This window comes from Neovison vison, chromosome 3, assembly GCF_020171115.1.
Source record: "Neovison vison isolate M4711 chromosome 3, ASM_NN_V1, whole genome shotgun sequence".
Classification (NCBI taxonomy): domain Eukaryota; kingdom Metazoa; phylum Chordata; class Mammalia; order Carnivora; family Mustelidae; genus Neogale; species Neogale vison.
The window spans coordinates 92,137,919-92,150,358 of record NC_058093.1 but is presented as its reverse complement, the minus strand read 5'-3'; positions in this window follow the sequence as shown (position 1 = coordinate 92,150,358).

The window sequence follows — 12,440 nt, the reverse complement described above, 5'->3', positions numbered from 1 at the left end:
TGAACCCCTCTGAGTTTGGTTGGTCTCAATATACAGAAAAATTATCTGCTTTTCCATATATGTAAAATAGAAAAACTGTGTGCTATTTTTTCCTATTCCTGGAGAGAGATGGGCCAGAGAGTTCTGGCTTGGAAAATGTTACTGGGAATTTATTCTGTTCCCTGGCTGATATGACCTGGGAGAATTAGCCTTATCTACCCTTGAAGGAAGGGACTAGCTTGCCTTCTGACCACACAGACATAGCAACTCTTTGTAGTGATTTGCTTTTTGTTCTTGACTATGTAACTCTTAGAGCAAATAATCAGAACTGCCTAGAGGTATCTCTTGCTTGATGCAGGAAAAGATTTAATTGTGATTCCCTGGAGGGAAGGTCAGGAAAAGAAAGGGCTATTGCAGTAGTGAATAGAATTACTTATGGAGAACCAAAGTAAGGTGTTCAAAGCTCGTCACAAAATCAAGGCATGGAATTAAGTCTTTTGAAATGAGGGAGTACATGGAAGCTAAACAACTTGGGAATATGAGAAGCAGGCTGTGAGTACCTCGGAGACCTTGGGCAAAGAAGTTCCAACATCCATGTTTGTCTACGTGGGCCTTCAACTTTGAAGTATTTAATTGTAACTTCTGTGACAGGTTACTTATTCGTGGGCCACAGAACATGTCTGTCATTATTTTCTGAGGAGGTGGAAAAATTAAGGGACTGACATTTGCCAGTGAGTTACTTCTCAGCCTTGTGTCTCACAGTAAAGGCATCTTCTTTGCCTGATGTTGGGGTGATTGAGACAGAGCTGGGAGAGTAACAGAGAGTGACTGCCCCTCCCCTTAAAACTTTATTTATTTGAGAGAAAGAGTAAGAGAGGGAGGAAAGAGAATGAGCAGAGGGAACCCTAAGAGGCAGAGGAAGAAACAGACTCCGCATGAAGCAGGGAGCCCCACACAGGGCTCCATCCCAGAGCTCTGGGATCATGACCTGAACTGAAGGCAGGCACTTAACTGACTGAGCCACCCAGATGCCCCAGAGTGACTGCCATCTGATGCCATATGATAACTTTTCCATTATTCTCTCTGAGATGAATTCACAAAGATTATAAATAAATTCAAGCAGACTTCCAATTAAGTTCTCCATTACTTTATAATTATCTCTCTAATCTGTAAAGAGTTGGAAGGGATGGAAAACTATGTGCCATGAATGGTGGACATGATGTATCTTATGTAGTGTACCTTCTATGGGTACGCATGTCCTTATGTAGTTCCCTAGCCCATGTGCACAACTCTCCATTGCTCTCCCTTAGAGGATGTCCCCTCGAGCCATTTCACAAGCTAGAGGAGTGGGCTTCTTATAACCACCTTTGCACCAACCATTTTCTAGTCTCTGATCTTCAGGTCATGGTTTACATAATAAAGTCCCTTTTTATTAACTTGACATTAAGTGGCACCATGATCCATGGTTTCTTCCCAATGCCTGGCTTTCTCTCCTGATATGAAGCATGAGTCTGAGAAGGAAGCTCAGTCCTTCATATATGCCATATATGTCCCTAAGGCATACAGTCTTTCTTGGTACCACTTTATTCTTCAGTGTATTTCTCTTAGGTCCAACCTTGCCAACTCCTGTCAATTGAATTGTATTTGCATATATTTTAGGCCACTCTTAGAGTACCTTGTATGCTATATGATCTGGCATAAAAGACATGCTTTGTGAGCTGCTTTTCTATTTCCCTTGAGGACAACATTGAGCTTATCCTCTTAAACTCTGTTTAATGACCAAGGCATATATTTGCATGAAATTTACCCAAGATTTAAAGAGTAATTTTTGGTTTTGGTTTTGGTATAACAGTCCTTTGCAAATACGTTCAAGAACCACCTTTAATGGGAATTTATTTCACCTGTTGTCTACTATCTTTCGTATTGTGCTTAGATCTCTTAGACCAACCTGCTCAGGCTTCTCCTTGCAGATTAAAAGTAATAATGAGGTAATTTAATTGAAGATTATGTGAGTGCATACTATGAGTGGGTTCATAATAATATGAATAATAATGAAAGTAATCTAAAAGCTTTGTTTATTCTGGGTAACTGAGTAAGTGAATACTTAACTCACTCTGAATGAGAAAACACAAAATCCATATAGAGATTTTCCCTGAGTTGTGCTTAGAATGGGGGGCAATAGCAAGAAGGGTTCAAGTTTAAGAATGATGATAAATACATTGGAGAGCTCCAGTGGAGGTGGAGCAGAAAGAATATTACATTTTTTTGCTATTGCTTGTTGCAATGTAACAGGAAGGACACAAAGAAAAAATCAGTATAATAACTTGCTGAGAAGATAGACTACCTTATAATTATCCCAGACAATCGCATGTCATTTTCTTTAGATTCTTTATATCAGAAAAATTACCACTTTAGCTAGAAATTTTTCAAGGGTCTATGAATGCTTACATTGCCCAACCAAAATCTATTGTAGAAGTTTAACATAATGTATTCAAGAGGATAAATCCGGACGACAAAGCCACACCACCCAGTTTCAAATCCTGGCTGTGTCACTTATTAGCTGGATGACCTGGATTTGTGATTTCTGTTTTACCTCCTCATTTATATAATGGGATTTTAAAGGGTTGTTATAGAAAGCAAATTAATAGCTATATGTAAATTACTTATAACTGCCCATGGCATGTATGGGGAGATTTGCCAGTGTTTATCTTCATTCCACATTTTTTTTTTCCAGCTGAAAGAACTCAATATTTCATTCCTGATTTCAATGTAATAGCACCTTCAAGTAAACACTGTCTTCTATTAAAAGGTCAAACCTTGATGAGTCTAAGAGAATGGCTTTGTAATTCTTAGAGAGTGTGTGCCTTCCCTTGGTAGCAATTCTGTTAAACTGAACATATGTCATCTGTTTGACAGACAGCAGCGGAGAGAACCTCCTTTGGAGCATAACATAAAGGTTTTGTGAGCAGTCAAACAAGCAGCTCTGGAACCAAATAGAATAGGAAGAAAGGGAGAAATTTATAATTTGAAAATAAGGAGGAAAGGTGAGACGTTTGTGGAAGAGCAGAGACTAGTCTACCAAATATATCACAAATTTCCTTCACGCCCTTGTTTTGTCGACTATGTTCATTCACAGAGGAAGCCTATATTTTGGCATTTGTTTTATTTGTCTGAAGTCTTACTCTCTGAGATAAGAACAGAGTATATTTGTGTGGTATTCCTGTGTTACAAATCCATTCTGGCCAGTGGGTCATAATTTCCTCTGTTCCATTTGCTTCACGATTCCCTCGTGTCACAGGAAGGCGATGTCTGAAATGTATCACCTTGATGGTGCACTCTGTCACCCTGCAGCCAAACTTCTCACCCACAAGCTAGATATTTAATTCATATGTTCTTTCCAATCGGTTTAAACTTTCAAAAAAATCAAATATTGTTTTGCACGACACAGGTGATCCTTATGAACTTATTACCTCTCTCAAAGGCCATTTCTCTTGGCAGCAGCTTCACACTGAATAAAGATGAGGCTTCTTCAGTCCATCAGTTGAGATGAACATCAGTGCAGCTGTGTCCTACCGAGGCTGGAAGAAGTAAAAATGAGATTAATTTTTCAGTGAGTTAGATCAATCTATAGAGAACACAGGGACAATTCAAATCAGACAACTTCGTTTTGGAAGGTTTTATACCTCTAGATTATTAACGAAGTTGCTTCAATCCTGAACATTAATTGTGTCTAAGCTTTATAGTGTAGACATTTTTGCTTTTTGTTAGAATTGGTGGGCTGTGTTGTCCAGTCGGGGAATTCAGCTGATTTTTACTTAGTGCCAATGACATTTGGTCTAAGGCCATGCTGCATCCGGGTGCACATCAGAATCACCTGGGGGAATAAGAAGGAAATAAACAAGTTCAGGACACATTGTCAATATGCTTATTTTTTATTTTGCCAAATGTATATTTATATGGTGTCATATTTATTAGAGCCATATTTGTGTCAGCTATTGGAAATTAAAAGAAAAAAAGACATATTTCTTGACTTTAAGAAGCTTACAGTTTACTGATAGGAGATTAATGAAAAGCATTTCTATATCTAGTTCTCAAATTATGTGAGAAGGAAGGGGAGGTCCTCTAACCTAGTGGTAGAAGGGGTGCAGTTGGTGGCAAGAGGGGCTTCCTGGAGAAAGTGGCTGCTGAGCTGTGTCCTCACTGTAGAATGCTAAGGAACAAGCAGGATGGAGAAGAGTGAAAGGAATTTCATGACAAAGGACTATACCAGCTGCAGTATGAATAAAAGACTCCTTTGTTGTGCTGGGGGAAACAAAAGCAGTTTGATTTTATTGGAGCACCAACTAGGAGGAGACTAGTAAGAAGACATGAGACTGGAGAGGGAAGCAGGCTCCACGTCCCAGTGTACCATCCATGGCAGGCTCCAGAGGACAGATATACCTGACCTGTGTGGGGAGCTGCTGTAAGCTTCTAGATCTTCATTCCTCTGGTTTCCAATGTCATCATGGAGAACTTAAACGCTTGATTTATGCAAAGCCAATTGGGTATACAAACAAATATCCATTAGATATGACAGACTCTCCTGAAAAAGAATACTTATCATCACTGAGCAATGTACACTAAATTCAGAGCCACAATATGGAGCTGATAAGCCATTGAAAAGGCCTAAAGAGTCATTCCATAGGAGTTGAGGTAAAGGAGAAATCCCTTCTGGCCAGCTAAAATGTTCCAAGACAGTTAGCGGAGTATAGCAGCCCACTCTTGGCCTTGAAGGAGGGGGAAAGTTTTGAAAGGCACCATTTTAGAAAGAAGGAAAGATTGACATGAGCAAACAGCAGAAAATGTGAAGGCCTTGTTAGTTGGCCAAAAAGGGCAGTATAGGAGGATACATAAAGGAAATGGAACAGAGAAAACTACAAAGTTATGCAGAGGCTCAGTCATACATGTTGAAAAGTCAACCAAAGTTTGGGGAATTCTAGAAAATGGGACCCAAGGAGAGTTTCTAAGCAGGGGGTAAATATTTTTTAATACGGTGTGCTATGAAGATTGAACTGGCAATGGAATTCCAGACAGAGTTTTTAAAAAATGAAATTAAGTATAAATAATAAGAATCTGAACCAGCACAGTAGGAAGTAGAAATAGAAGACATCTGTAGAAGTGAAACCACATGCCCGCTCTGTTCTATTGAGTGAAAGCATTTTTATCCAGGGTTTTGTGTGATTCTGAAGTGCATCCAGAACCAGCAGCCATGTCTTTGGTGACATCCTCCATACCCTTAATCATGAGGACTCCCTGTTTCATTGGGAGGCGGAGTTATCTATATTAATGCAGAGAATAAGGAAATTCAGTTGTTAAAACCAGCACTCCCCAACTTGCCTATTGTTAAATTCTCCTAGAGAACTTGTTAAATAGATTTCTGGAAACCACCACATTTACAGAATCAGAAACTTCAGGAGAAGGCTCAGTCAGGGTGCTGAAGTAGTCCCCATGATCAGGGGAATACAGCCCCAGGGTACAAAGTAATTGATGGAATAGAGAGGCCTGTTTCGAGATAATTTGTATATTGAAATATAGTGATTCTGTTAGGTTTCTCAGGCACAGAGAAACTGAAATCATAATCCACATTCTACCATCTCTCCATCATTGCGTTCTGATACCATCATCTTCTTTCTGGGCTACTGTGATAGCATCCTATCCCTGCTCTCCCTGCTTCCATTTATTCTTTCTGGGATATAATTTGTTTCCTGTACAGGAGGTATAAAAATAATTTAAAAACAAAGAGCAGCTGGGGTGCCTGGGTGACTCAGTTGGTTAAGCATCTGTCTACGGCTCAGGTCATGATCCCAGTGTCCTGGGATCGAGTCCCACATCAGGCTTCTTGCTCAGCAGGGAGTCTGCTTCTCCCACTCCCACTGCCCCTCCCTGTGGCTATGCTCTCGCTCTCTCTCTCTCAATTAAATAAATAAAATCTTAAAAAAAAAAAGGCAAAGACCAGATCATGCCATATCCCTAGTGATTTCTAATTATGCATGTAGAAAAAGAAAGCCAAAGCCCCGCTTGGGTCACCCTGCCCATCTGTTTATTTCAGTTCTTGCCACTCTCTCTTTGCTTACTCTGGCTCATTCCTCTTCCTTGAGCATCTGACACTTATCACTCTCTTCGAGCTGGACCCTCATTGTTCTTGCTTTGTGTGACTTTCTCCAGATATTCACTGGTCTGACTTCACTGTGTTAATCAGGAAGGACTTTTCAAACCCCTGTGTAGAAGAGCTACTATTTACCGGAGCTCCCCGTTCATATTCTGCCCAAGCATTAACCCTATGCATTTTACCCTAAAAATCATCACAATCTTTTCTCATGTCACATATTTGTCTATGTTTTTCTCTGTCTCCTTTACTAGAATGTGTGTGCCTTACGACAACAGATGCGATGTTCCATGAACATTTCTTGGATGGTTGGATGAAATAATGATGTGTTGGAATGTGATAGGAACTATGTGGTATGTATGTCTTTTGAGTCAGTGTTTTTTTACATATAATTTCTCTAGTATCCAGATTTTAATTGTCTGGACTATAGACATTTTGGAATGTTTTCTCACAATTTCATACTTTGACACCCAGTGACCTGGCTTCTTTCTAACATTACTTGGTCATATAATGCATTATATATATACATTTGGAGAAGTTGCTATTTTTTTTTTTTAAGATTTTATTTATTTATTTGACAGAGAGAAATCACAAGTAGGCAGAGAGGCAGGCAGAGAGAGAGAGAGGGAAGCAGGCTCCCTGCTGAGCAGAGAGCCCGATGCGGGACTCGATCCCAGGACCCTGAGATCATGACCTGAGCCGAAGGCAGCGGCTTAACCCACTGAGCCACCCAGGCGCCCTGGAGAAGTTGCTATTAACCCAGGATAGGAAAAAAAAAAAATCCCATCTGTGTTGATCTCTTTATACTTCTCGCTTTTCATACTTGACTTTCTTCTGGGTGTTTAAACGTTCTACTCACATGTCTTTCCCAGCTCTATCCAGGGTCTTTATCTAAGATCACATTGTTCTTATTTCTCTGACCTTTCTCCTCCTCTTTCTCTAATAAAAGCAGTCACCTTTTGAACTGATAGTCACAAACAAGCTCTTAGAAATGGCATTGCTTCCAGTGGAAGTGGAGTTGATCTAGATTTGGGATATTGGTAGCATTTAGGGGCTGGGATTCTTTTAGCCTCCTACCAGTCTGGGTAACCAAAAACTTCTAGAAGATACACTGTGTACTGCAACCCAATTTACACAGTCTAATTTGTTTTAAAGACAGGAGACTTAGAGCAACATGATATCAAACCATTGATTCAGACTTCATTGTGTCTTCATCGCGTCTGTCTCACTGGCATTAAGTCAGTCACAATTATCTGCTCAGCCTTTTCATGGTCTATTTTTTGAGACTCCCAAATTTCTAACTTGACTTCCCAGAGACAACTAGCCAATGGGCATCCCTAGTTGGGGTGTGCAAGACAGATTCAGGATCTCTTCTAATCACTGTTCTCTCCTATCCATTACCTCTCTGAGGAAATTCAAGAATATATAAGTTGTTATTGCTGTGGCTGTTTTCAATAATCTGCCAGCTGTGTTTCCTTTCTCCTATTTGATTTCCGGGTTCGATTTAAAAATAAATTTCCTGAAATCATAGGCTGTGAGCTCAAGATAAGAATATAAGAATCATTAATGGGGCTGTTCATCGATGCTACAACTGCATATGAACAGAACACTCGTAATTACACCTACAGGTATATGCCCCACACACAACAAACACACGCGAGTGCTTATACCCTCCCTTTATCTTTTGAGAGCAAGATTGCTCTGCATTGCCTCACAGTCTGTGTCAGTACTTCATTAAAAGAAATTATGTTTCTTCCAGAGATACTGTTACAGTGCGAGAAGGCTTGTTGAAAGGAGCCTACACAGTGGGCTTCTGCGGTTCCGTGCCCCGTGGCCCTGTCTGCCTGGCACGGACCTGCCTTCCAGGACATGCTGAGGCAGTTTCCGAGCTCAGAACCCCAGCCCCGGTGGCTTCAGTTGATTTTCTAGGCAGGCAAGAGCTGTTCCCTGTCTGATAGGCTTTCTGTTGTCGAGGACCTGCCTGGAGGCAGATCTGTCTAGTTATCTGCCTGCCTTTTGAAGCTGCACTGCACGCATCTGCTCTCGCCTGCATCTCAGCTTCTACCTGCCCAGAAGGGCCTCCGCTGATAAGTCCTGACCAGGGGGCCCGAAGAGTTATTTACCTGGATGTGAATCTCTCTACAGGCACCCGGAGAGTCGATTTGCACACCACGCTTTTCATCACTTAAGGTGATTTTTCTGGTTCAGATGTCTAGAGCTAAACAGAGAAAAATATTTTTGTAGTGGAAGAAGCATCCCTTTCACAATTTGACTAGGGTAAGGCTCTTATGACAGGTAATTGACGGGAAAACTGCTAGAACATGGTAATAATGGCCTGGAAAAAGGAAGGCCACTCTACCCTTTAAAGTGGCTGTAAAATTGGGTAATGAAGGACAATTTGGGGGGTGGGGGAGGGTGGGCCAGATTTCTGCAACTTAAAAAAAAAAGTAATTCCCAATTAATTTCGGAGACTTGGGCATTCTCTGTTATTTGTCATCTCCATCTTACTCTGCTCAGACTGAAACGTGCAGTCAGTGTCCAACAGCAGGGGACCCAAGCGGTGCTTAGCCGTTGCATTAAGAGGGATGAAATAAGTAGGTTGAACAGAAGGAATGCTTTAAAAACCCTGAAGTGCCATCCTACATGAGTCACCCAGCTGTGGACTGCTTGGAAACAGCAGGATCATCCAGACAAGACTGGCTTTCAGCCAGGAGGTCAAGGGATAATGCATATACCCTCCTGTGCACCCAGGAGTGAATATCACTGGCTATACTTGTAGCTCTTTGGTATAGCAGACCCTGTGGTAGTGGTGCCGGGTGGGGCGGGGGGTTGGGGGGGCACTAGGCTCCACCTGCCTCTCCATCCACAGGGTGCGAACTGAGACTTCAGCATTACCCCCCAGTGAAATTCTACATACTATCTCGGAGATTCATAACTGGATGAAAAATATGTTGTAAAATGTGAAAGCTATGTCCTAGTCCTATGCCACAGTGTTTCTAGGGCATGAGAAATTCACATTTTTCATCCATTTGCAAAATATGAATCTGATGGTGGTGCATTTACGAACTTATTTGATGTCCGTAATTTCTGTGGCTGTGCAAGCTCATAGACGTATACTTACCTCAGAGTGATACTTTAAAAGCTCAAAAATGACTCTATGCTTAAGGCCCATCAGTCAGCTTCCATGGCTCCTCGGAGAATGTCCAAAATCTAGAAACTATCCTGTCTCTTCAGGCTCATTGCATGTCAGGTTTCTGCTTCTTTCTTTTTCATTCCAGCAGCACTGTTTATCTTTTAGTTACTTTGTTGTCTTGCTCTTTCTCCCTGTTGGGCTTTGCTCATGCTGTTCCCTCTCTGGAACCTTCTTCTCATCTTGGTCACTAACTACTATTGCCCATTAGGCCTCAGCTTAAAGGCTATTGTGAACAATGAACGCCTAGAGCAGCTCAAATTCTCTATCAAAACCACCTTCAGGGGCGCCTGGGTGGCTCAGTGGGTTAAGCCTCTGCCTTCAGCTCAGGTCATGATCTCAGGGTTCTGGGATAGAGTCCCGCATCAGGCTCTCTCTGCTGGGCGGGGAGCCTGCTTCCCCTCTCTCTTTGCTTGCCTCTCTGCCTACTTGTGATCTCTCTCTGTCAAATAAATAAAATCTTAAAACAAAACAAAACAAAACAAAAACCACCATCATATGTTATTAGAATTGCTCATTCATTTATATTTCTCTGCTGTAAGGCCTAAAACAAAACAGGAATTGTCTGTCTTGTGTAAAATTTTTCTACCACTCTGGGTATTGTTCAATAAATATTTGCAGTATGAAAACCCCTATGATCGAAGGCATTTCATGTGGCTTCTACTTGTTTAAATGCACTTAGTGGTTACCTTAGTTACCACTTAGTGGCTCAGTGGGTTAAAGACTCTGCCTTCAGCTCAGGTCATGGCCTCAGGGTCCTGGGATCTAGGCCCCCATAGGCCTCTCTGCTCGGCAGTGAGCCCGATGTCTGCCACTCTGCCTACTTGTGATCTCTCTGTCAAATAAATAAACAAAATCTTAAAAAAAAAAAAGAGAAGAAAAATATCTTTTTTTTAAAAAAAGATTTTTGCTTATTTATTTATTTAAGAGAGAGATGGAGTGCAAGCAGGGGCAGGAATAGAGGGAGAGGGACAAGCAGACTCCCCAACAAGTGCAAAGCCCCACGGAGGGCTTGGTCCTATGACTCCAAGATCATGACCTGAGCTGAAATCAAGAGCTCCACTGACTGAGTCACCCAGACACCTCTAGCTGTCACTTTCAAATGAGAGTATTAATATCATGAAGAAATAGAACATCCAGCTTTGAAGATTAGAGTTTGTGAAGGAGGGCAGGTTTTCATTTAGTCCATTATAGCATTTGAACACGTTAAAAGACTTGGTTGAGGACACCACCAAAGCCTGTAGGGACCACCATCAATGTAAAGAATAGGGGTGAGTGGAGACTAGGGCAGACTGGGATCCCACCATTGGTGATTGCTTCCATGTGGAAATATGAGCTAAGAATTGGCAAGTTTTCTAATTTTTCAAGAGAAGACAATCCAAAAGTTTTGTGGTAAAATCATAATTTAAAAAAATGTTGGTAAATAATTTCAAATTTTTAAAAAACCTTGCTTACCAGATGAAACATTTCTCCTGGGACAAAACAGCTTGCCAGCTATGAGTTTAAAATTTAATCATTATGTCAAAAAATCAGTATTGAGACAGTCAAATTGCTCATGCATGGATGTTTAACCCAATGAACAACTGATGCATAAATAATAAATCTAACAATTTTAGAATGAGAAGGGACATTAGAATCATCTTGTAAACACCTTCTTCCAAGTTACAGATGGCAGAATCTCAGGTTCGCAAAAATTAAATTACTGGGGCTTAAAGTCAGATGCACACAATTAAGTAATATGGACTTGAGTCCAGGTGTTTTGATGCTTGGCTTTTCTCATAACTCCAAGCAACATTGTGTGTGTGTGTGTGTGTGTGTGTGTGTCTGTGTATGCATATTTTGCCCTAAGGAAGTGGAGGGAAATATGGTGACCTGTGCTAGTGCTTCTGAAATTTTCCTGTGTATGTGAATCAATGGGGGATCTCATAAAAATGCAAATTCTGATTCAGCAGGTCTGGAATAGGGCCCAGGTTTCTGTATTTCTAACAACTCCCAGGTGATGCCAGGCCCGGGACCAAGCTTTGGATAGCGCGGATGGAACGACTCTATAACAATTGCTCTAGATGCTGGGAATAGAATGTGCTCTTTGATTTTTTTTCTTTGCCAATTAACACTCCGCTAACATTTTTTTTCCTCCATGCTGAATCTCTGACAAGTAAAAATATTAAATTAAGAGGGAAATCCACTTACCAGGGGAAGTAGATAAGTAAACAAGGGGTGCTGAGGAAATCAAATCTTCAACTAAGGAATCAAAATCTCCATCATGCAAAATGCATGAGTTTTTGTAAGTCTTGTTTTGTAAATAATATTAGTTCTGGTTAGTTGCTGGGGAACTATTGAGTCGTTTTCTAACTAATAGCAAGGGAAAATGACATGCCAGAAAATAAAGGGGAGAAGATACTTCAGAATACAAACATTCCACAAGATGGCAGTAAGTGCCTATGCTTTACATTCCACATACCCTTTTACAGAGTTTCCATTTCATCAGTGAACATTTTAAAAGAATTACACTATTTTTTTGTTTTTGTTTTTTGTTTGTTTGTTTGTTTTTGTAAAGATAGAACTAAACTTAAGAGAAGATATATATATATATATATATATATATTTTTTTTTTTTTTTTTTTTTTTCCTTCAAAGGACTAATGGCTATTTTCTGTCACACTTTCTTCTTCATATTAGTGTGGCATACTGACATTATCCTTTCTTTTTTTTTTTTTTTAAGATTTATTTATTTATTTATTTGAGAGAAAGCAAGCACGTGAGCACAGGGAGAGGTAGAGAGAAGAAGAGGGAGAGGGAGAGACGAGCAGACTCCCTACTGAGCTCGGAGCCTGATGCGGGACTCCCCAGAGACCATGACCAGAGCTAAAACCAAGAGCCAAGTGCTCACTGGACCGAGCCATCCAGATGCCCCCAATGTTATCCTTTCAACTTGTGTTTATTTTTGTCAGGTTATCATTGAAGACATCTTAGTGGAATACATTGTCATTGAATATTGAAAATTTTTTGAAATAATAGATAGATGACTATATTCAAAATTTCAAAGACATTTTTCAACTCTTAACTGGCCATTTATTTTCATTTAAGAAACTTCTTGAAGATTCAACCTACTGTTTAAGACAGAAAA